Raw genomic sequence first — 9,630 nt, forward strand, 5'->3', positions numbered from 1 at the left:
CACATGCATGCATGATCGCCGGAAAATTTCGACATGACCTATCCTAAAAGTGGGACATATGGCTAGTGCAAGAATTTGCCGAAATGGAAATGAATCAACATTTCGGCAAACATCCATGCACCACACGCCGGCACAAACCAACAACACAAATAAGCTTCTTCGCAAGCAAACATTCAACCACAACACAAAGCTCAACACATATAAACATCATCTTCTCGCCACCGCAAACCGTCAGGGACGCGATAATAATCTTCACCTACAAAACATCCATACACACAAAACATGCATCCAATAGTACTCAACCTCTCACAAATCTACCAACATCATGGTGGAGCAAGAGGATGGGGTGGTGGAGACAAAACAATGGACCATGCAAGAGGGAAAGTGAAGGAGGAGGGAAAGAGAATTGTGGTTTTTAGTACCCCTCTACAAGTTGGTGTGCCTTCCCCTCACAAATATGCCCACAAAATAGGCTTAGAGCTATCAACAATGGAGAAAAGTATGACCAAAATGGAGTGGGAGAGAGGAGGAACACGAGCTGGTTGGAGAAGACAAGAATGGAAAGGGTGGTGGGTGGAAGAAAAGAGGGGAAAGCTGCCTCCAAAAGTGAGATCTACTATTCACTTTACGTGGCGCATTAGCTAATATGCGCCACGAAACATGAACTTCGTGGCGCATAACAGCCCATGCGCCACGAGAATCATGGTGGCGTGAGCCGGGGGTGGTCCCGCAGGAAATTGCTGTGGCGCATGGACCAACGTGCGCCACGAAACTTAAATTTCTGTGGCGCACGCCGGACCATGCGCCACGGAATTTCCTTCGGCCATGTGCGGTGGTGGACCCGGGGTGGGTCCCACGAACTTCCGTGGCGCACCGCTCACCGTGCGCCACGGGAATCTCCATCTTCGTGGCGCACGTGCAAGCATATGCGCCACAGAAACATCAATTTTTTTATGGCGCAGTTTTGTGGTGCGCCACAGAAATATTTTTGTGGCGCATGACATGTTTGGTGCGCCACAGAGGTGATTTCCACCTATAATGGTTTTCCTACTAGTGTAACTTTTTCTAGGGTGCTTAACACAATAGTGATTACTCACATATAGTTTGATTATAGCTAGAGTTTAAAATAAGTGGCAATTAGAATGGGATTGGTGCATGATTTTATGTAGAGAATTGTTTCCAAGGTTTAAGAAAATGGTTTGACAAACTCTATCTTTAACAATCTTGCTTAGCAATTCTGGCTTGGCTTACTTGAAATAGATCCTAAGCTCATAATGGTTAATTCACTTGCTAAGGTGATGGTCCAACTATGATATATCTTCATCTTTGTTTAACTAAATATTTACTTGGGAAACCAAATAGAATTGAATATTGGTTTTACTCTTCTCACCAAATGACATTTAATTCTAAAGTATATATGAATTGGCTTATTACTTGTGTTCCATGATTCACCAGTTAGGACAATATTTCATGTGGGGTGAATCGTATGTGGAAGGGTTTAGGTTTTTGCATATGCTTCACTAATTGAAGTAGGAAACAGGCATAAGGCATGGCAAGGTTCTAATTATAATCCAAAGTAATACTTGGATTGAATCTCAAATGTGGTTTAGGGTTTAAGTAATGATCACCCATGTGACACACAACTAGGATTAGGCATGAGCATAAACCTGGTTATGTTTAATTGACTAGGGTTACTCCTCCTCACTTAGGTAGAATTCTTGTAGCAAGGCAATGCTAGGGTTTTCTCAAGGGTTTGGATAAGCAAAGTTTAAGCATAATATTATTACTACTCTACACAAGGCATGAGGATTGGTTTGATTATCTACTAGTGATTTATTTATTATTTCATGATAAGAATGAGATCTATGGATCACATATATAGGTTTAACTTATCTGCTCAATTTATAAGGTAAGATCATGCATTAGACATGATCCACTTATTCCTCACTAATCTCTCTTCTTTAATACTTCTGTCCACACACTCACTTAGATTCTTAGGGTTTATGATCATCACCCAAAATGTAATGATCAATATTGGCCTCATAACAATTCATTGGGGAATTATGGTTCTCTCTCCAAGATCAAGTATAAGTCAATATACTTGAGTACACCTCTTTAGGTTAAGCTCTTTTTAATAGGTAGGTTTCTCTAGGGTTTATGATCATTACCAAGGTGTAATGATCACCACACTTGCCTCTCTCTTGGATCACTAGTAAAAGAGGTTCTTACTTACTATTAAGTATTAGCTAGGTCAAGTAGGGTTTAGTACTTGACTTATATTTCTTGTATCATTGGTTAGTATCAACAAGTACCTCACTTGGATAAGGTTTAAATATTAAGCTAGGTTCTATTGAATGCATAATCTAAGCATATGAATGGTACTCTCCTATATCTGAAGTTTAATGGAAATGAGTTTGGAAACAAGGTTGGAATGGTCAAAGTTAATGAAGAATAAATATGAGTGTTCTTGACTTGGTTCAAGTAGTTGAAAAGATATACCATGTGACTTATGTTAGGTTCATTTATTTAGTAGAAGACCTAGATAAGATAAGTATAGAATAGTGTCTTAATTAATTGTGTTCTATGATTTAGGATTAAATAATTATTCATGTGTTGTTGTAAGGAATGTCATGTTGAGATCTTTTATAAGATCTTGTAATTGACCCTTACTTAAGATGTTGTTTGTTGTAAAACTAATGCTATTTGATCTAGCCCCTAGATCAAATCATATCTACCCAAAACAGGGTTTTAGCAAAGATCACAGTGAAGTTTATAGCGCTTGACTTGATGATCTACTTCAATTCCAGCAAGTCAAGTGGAACTTCGATTCATTGTGGTAAGTTTTATTTGAAAGCGCGAAAATTCCCGGATTTTCTATGCATGAATGCAATGCACACTTTGGTGTTCTCTCATTTTATTGCCTCTAAACTCTGGGATATTACAGACCTCTCCCCCTTAAACTGAACTTCGTCCTGAAGTTCGAACGCTCTCACGTTTCGGAATGTGGAACGGACTTGAACAGATCACAATCCTTTCAAACTCCCTAGTGATCTCATTATATATAATTGAATATATCCCTTGTCTCGATCCTTCATGAAGTCTTCTGATGTCTGGCACTGATACTTTCTTCAATTCTATGATACCAGCTGTGGTGACATCTTCCTATTTGGGTACTCAAAGATTGGTTCTACCAGCTGCGGTAATCCAGCTGCGGTGCCCAAACCTTAAGTCTAAAGGATTGGTTTAAAGTAAGGTATTGTTTTTCCCTGACTACCATAACGAATGTAATGGTACTTCGTAAGGTGCTTATAATAGGCATGGTCCTGGTTGTTTAGTCCTACAAATGGATTAGACTCATTTAGTCCATCCAATCATGGCTTCTAGTTTATACTAGTTATCTTCCTTTTGGTTTCTTTAGGTTCCATGAAAGGAATCTTTATAATAGGCTTATGTTTTGGTATGGTCAAACCCTTCGGTCTTTTGTTTTCTTAGACTTTGATTGTCCTCCGACATCTTCTTCATCCAACTTCATTAGCTTAGACTTACTTGAGCTCTTCACGCTTCGAGTAATTATCAATTACCCACTCAAGTTAAGGTATAACCCTTACTTCCTCGAGATATGAACCTCGGCTTCTGGACTGACAACCTCCTGAGAGTATTATTATATGGATACTTCCACCAATCTTATGAAAATAGGATCGGACTTCCTCTCAGTTCAGACCTTCTTCTTCGTCTTTCATACTCCAAATCATATCTTAATACTTCCCCTTCAATCTTCCTCTCCCCCTTGGAGTTTACTAATGATCTTCAACTCCTTTTCTTCTAATCATTGAACTCCAAGGTAGAAGATTGGTTTAAGTCTGGTTTATATTTTGTACCTTTCTAAAATCTCACGAAGAATTCTTTGCGGTGTATCCACCCAGTTGTGGGTATCCGATGTGAATCCTCAGACTAAATATCTATTAGCTACGGAATACCAGACTACGGAATCCCTCTTTCCTTTAGAGTGAAAGAACGATTAAGCTGTGGACTATTTGTTACCAGCTGCAGACTATCTAACACAAGATGTGGCTTATTGCATACCAGCTGTGGCTATGTTACGGTTTTAGGCAATATCTACCTACCAGCTGTGGCTTCTTACATAGTTTTAGTTAAGATATACCTCACTTCACATACTTCCTCTTCATGATTATCCTATATCAGCTGCGGTCTTATTATGCCAGCTGCGACTTCACTTGTCTATTTTCCTTCTTCTAGGGTTTGTTTTGCAAGATAACCACTTGTTGATACTATGAAAATAGTATTGTAAGTGACTTCACTTGGATTCCCTTCTTTCATAATGAATATGGCTCCACTTCTACTGCTCCATATTCACTATTTTCTCACTCCCATGGTACTTCCATGTTGAAGTACTCCTCAATTGAGGATAAAAGTGAGTTTTGATTAGTCCTTCATTTGAAGTAGTGTGGTTACTTCCCACAACTATACTTCCTTCTTCTAGTGAACCTTCATTTTGTCTTCAAAATCTTCAGAATTCGTCACTTCCTCACACGAATACCTTTACCCTCTAGACCTATAACATCAAGTAAGAGCTTGATATAGCAACATGCATTTGCATATCAAAGTCAAACTTCATGTATGGATCTAGTCAATCAATGAAAATCCAATAAAATCCAAGAAAATCTAGCTTTGTGCTTATAATACACATCCTTATAGGCCTGAGTATAATAGTTGGGTAAGACATCCCTAAATATCAGGCTCAGATGTGTAGTATATACACCACATAATATAGGTTTAGGTTGTGATACTTAGCACAAATACGTGTATTTCTACTATTTGTCTCAACATTTATCTTAATTACACATTTGCAATGAGACAAACTTGAAACAAAATGGCTTGGGATAGTTGAAGTTAACCTAGTTTTCTTTGGAAGTACTAACAAAATAGGATATCATATATATGTGCTATTCGGGACTACTTCCTATAATACAATTAGTTCTAACATGTCTACTCTAAACACATGTTTGTTTAGAATATACCACCTATAACTCCAGGATTTCTCTATGTGATATGCTCTAAATAAGCCTTCTTTAAACTAAGGATTATGGTTCTAGCATATTTGACATAGTTAACATGATTTTAAGGCCTAAGTTTTCGAACTATTCCTTAAATCCTACTCCTTATCATACTTCATTATCGTACTTATGATGTTCTACTCCATCACATCATGACTCTCAAGTGAATCATATATGATTACCAACTCTACCATGAAAAGTAGACTTATATGACTCCTATCACTCTTCCTTACCTCCTATGATTGACTCATCATAGGCATATACTACCTCATATTACTTATCTACATTACTTAACATTAGTCATTTGACATTTTAAATGACTCTTACTTAACCATAACTTGCATTGGTATACTTCTTCCAATAGGATATCTTCCTTATGGTTGTATCCTCTCTTTGGACTACCATGTATTGTATACCAACTGTGGTCTACTACCACCCATTGTCTTAAACTCCAATGGTGTTCTAGTTATTTGGGAATGAAGCAAGATAACTAACTAACTCTACCTAAGAAAGATAGATACGAAAGATTGACTCAAGTGTGTCAGGATTATTCTCAAGTGAATATCCATCTCAAGTCAAAAGAATAATTGGTTTAGCATAGTTGGCTTAACTAAGACTACTTCCTATAGACACTACCAAACCTATAGGTCTCCTTTAAAGGGTTTTAATCCTAGGGTCAAAGCATTTGCTCTGATACCAGCTGTGGTGACCCAGTGTACCACTGCATGGTGTAGTACACAAGTCGTTGACATAACACAAGTGAAACACCGTTCCACTCATATTACATCTCTCAGAGTGGTACAACAGAAACATATGCGAGTCCAAGGCATGTCTAGAGAAGGATACATAAACTGTTTACAGAAGATCAACACAGCCTCCTACTTTACAGTGAGGTAAAACTTCAAATAAAGCTCCAGAAGAACGACTCGTAATCTAACTTATTGCTAATTTAAGCTTAAGAGCTACTTGGCTTTCTATAGAAATCTAGCTACTTAGGTGCTAGGATGAGGAAATGTTCCCTTCTATTATTAGTCTAAGTTTCCACTATAGTCGAAGCTAGCAGTTGACTTTGTTGACTTCTTTGCTTGGGTTCTTCATCTTGTTGCAGTTGACTCCTTTGTCTTCGAGTTCCACGGTAGTTTATCCTCCGGTGCCTCCATAGCTAAGCAGGGGATTTAAGAGTGGGATGAGTACGAGCGTACTCAGCAAGTTCATATTAGGGAAATAGGTGTATCATGCACTAGCTACAGCCATAGACCAGAAAGTCATAGGCAAATGCAAGTTTTCATAAACATTTCTTCAAAAGGTTTATTTTATTCTGAAAACTATGCCCGTCAGTCTTCACAGGTTGACTAGAACTTCATGGAGTTCCTTTCCTGCCGCGTTCGCAGTTCCCTTCCCGGAACAGGGAGTGACAGTCACAATTCAATATCCTCTGCAGAGGTGCGTTACTTTTCCCATAAGAGAACTTAACCTTGTTGCCAACCAAGTCATGAGCTTGTCCACACTTCCTTTGGTGTGAGGTCAGGTATAAGAACCAAGCCCACACCGCCTTCTCCGCGACCCTGCAAACCCACCCTTTTGTCCATCCGTACACCCCCGGTAGACATCTCCCGTTCATACGGCTTTACCCACGGTGTACGTCGGACAATCCTTCATAGACGGTAGAGCCTCTCATCCAAACGTCCGGATGGGGATTTTAAAGGCTATCCCAACCTACGGCAGTGCCTCCAAGCCACCCGCCGGAGCTCTATCAAGTCCGTTGGCGTGCGGGGAGGGAAAAGATACAGCTGGCTTCCCCAGAGCCATTATAGATCTTATGGTCAACGCGGTATGTACGGCGCTAGAATCACTGGACGGCATTGGTACTTAGTCCTAGATGAATAGTACCCGTGCAATGGAACCTCCACCAATCATCACATACCATGGTTCCATTGCCCACCACATAGTCATATTCATAATTGTAAAATAATATTTGCTTTTCCATGCAAGAGTGATAAGTATAGTACTTTGCATATAATTTGATAAAAATAATCAAATGACATGAGCAAGCGATGAACTTGCCTTTCTTGACTGCAAGATTATGCAGGCAAAAGCTTCGATACGTGAGAACTCCAAATGCTGAAATACCATCATCGTCCAGTAAGGACAATGTTTAAAGAACTGGCAGAAATGCTATAATGCATAGTATGAGATGCAATCGTCCCGAGCGTAACCTAACCTCGATTATTAAGAATGTATGAGTTGTAAAGATTTCTTTAGGTTGGTTGCACTTTTAGAATGGTTCTCAAACAAGGTTCTTATTAGGGTTTGGTTATATTAGCATCATAACCAAGTGATGTAAGACATCATAACCATCATACACATAAGAATAGTGATGGAATAGTATGTAAAGAATAGTTGTCAATTTTAAGTGCTACAGATCATGGTTGATGATTACTTATATGATACTTCAAAAGAATAACTTTTGAAGAACAGGTTGAATAAGAATATGATCTACTATACATAGGAGCTATGGCTTTCTAGGGTTTACTATTGGATTCATTTAGTTCTCTATTAGGAACTAGTTGGGTTTTTAAATAGAATTGGTCTATATGTAACAAGTATTAACGGGTTTATTGCTATGGTTTCTTCTAAGCATCATATCAAAGGATGGTTATCAAGATGGTTTTATAAATTAGCTATTAGGTTTACTATGGTTTCACCATAGCTTCACTAAGTAGTATCTAATTGCTTCTAAGCTAAGTGGATTATCATGTCCTAAGTAGGGTTTAGTTGGATAGGAGCATGTGATGAGAATTACTACACAAGATTGGTATTGGGGTTCATCATTATGGTTCAACTAGGGTTTGATGATTGAAGTTGATCCTAATGGTGTGATACTAAGTATGATAATCAGTGGTGCTAATATATTAACAAGCTAGGGTTTATACCTAGGTGATACTAGTGAATCATATAGGTTTTAAATTGGGAATAGAGACATGAAATGATGACTCATGTGAATTGGTTCTATGTTGGTGGATCATGACTTGTATTTGTGGGTCACCTAATAAGGTTCTATATGTAAAGTGAAATTCACATGATCACATGTGATAAGTAACTAGGGTTTTAGAGTTAATACTAAAATGTAATGATTACATAAAATAATGGGATCCAGGTTTTACTCCAATTGAAACTAAGGTTTCTAAATTATGGTACAACTCCTAAAATGATGAGTGGTAATAGAGTTGTGGTTACTGATTACTTTGAATCACAATTAGTAATGGTTTAACATTTTATTATTTTTACAAGATTTAATAATTAGAGTAATTCCTATTTAGGTTTAATTAAGAATCAGGGTTTAATAATTGTTATTAGATTTAAAGTATTTAACTTGTTGACTTAAGATGTTTAAGTAAACAATTGTTGGGCTACCAAAATAATATTGGCTTTTAATATTTTCTTGAGTTATTACTTTTTAAAGAAAATAGAAAATAGTAATTTGCAAATTAGGGTTTATGAATTACCACTAATAATTAAGTTAATGCAATTATGGTAAATAAAATTAATCTTAACATTTTACTTAGTTACTGAGTAGATAAAATTTAATTTTGGGAAACTTCAATAATTGTTGAATTCAAATTGTATTTTAAATAAATGAAATGGCATAAATAATAAGGTTAAAAATAAGTGAATTTTTATTTTGACACATATTTTTGTTTTATATTTTATTTGGATAGAGTTTATTTTTGTGAGCATTTTGATATATTATTCATATTTTTCTGAGTTGAAATTATTTTTCTATGATTTTACAAAGTTTCTGCAATTTTCTGGAATTTGAAATAAACCTAAATAACTATTCACACCCGGGATAGATCTAGCCAGAGCCATTGACAGGTGGGGTCATTGACTAGTCTCCCGCCTCGTTGGCAGCTGACCAAGTCAACATGACCAGCGGGTCCACCTCCACGTCACCTCGCCGGAGAGAGCGCCGGCGATGCTCCGGTGAGCGACGGACGGGACGCCAGAGACCCCCAGAGACCACAAAAATTAGTGTGTCGATCCCTCTCCTCTCTCCGAGCGAGACGGTACCCTCGGCACCATCAAATGGTCACCGGAGTTACTCCGGTGAACACATCTGCGGCGGCGTTGGCCGGTCGAATGATGAAACCGAGCTACAAGACACTAAATGACACAAACAATAGGTCTGGAGATGCGCAATGTTACCCTGATCTTGATGGTGTGGTCGGCGAGGTGGATCCTAGACGGAATCGAGCACGAATTCGCCGGTACCGCCATAGTACACCGAAAGGGAAATGCCAAATTGGATTGATCCAGGGCTCCCCTGGATGCGTGGCTTTGCCAGTAGAACGAAGACAGCGAGGCGCACCTCCTCGACCAAACGGTGAGCTCAGTGGGTGGTTTCTATGGTCGGATTCGTGATGAACTCCGGCGACGGTGATTGGATGATGGTGAGAAATAGAGGGCGACCGAGAAGGAATGGCCGGGCGGCGAGACATTAGGGTTTCAATGCGGAGCTTAGGGCGTATTTATAGGCCACGACGAGGTCCGGTTC

Source organism: Lolium rigidum, chromosome 4 (genome assembly GCF_022539505.1).
Source record: "Lolium rigidum isolate FL_2022 chromosome 4, APGP_CSIRO_Lrig_0.1, whole genome shotgun sequence".
Taxonomy (NCBI): Eukaryota; Viridiplantae; Streptophyta; class Magnoliopsida; order Poales; family Poaceae; genus Lolium; species Lolium rigidum.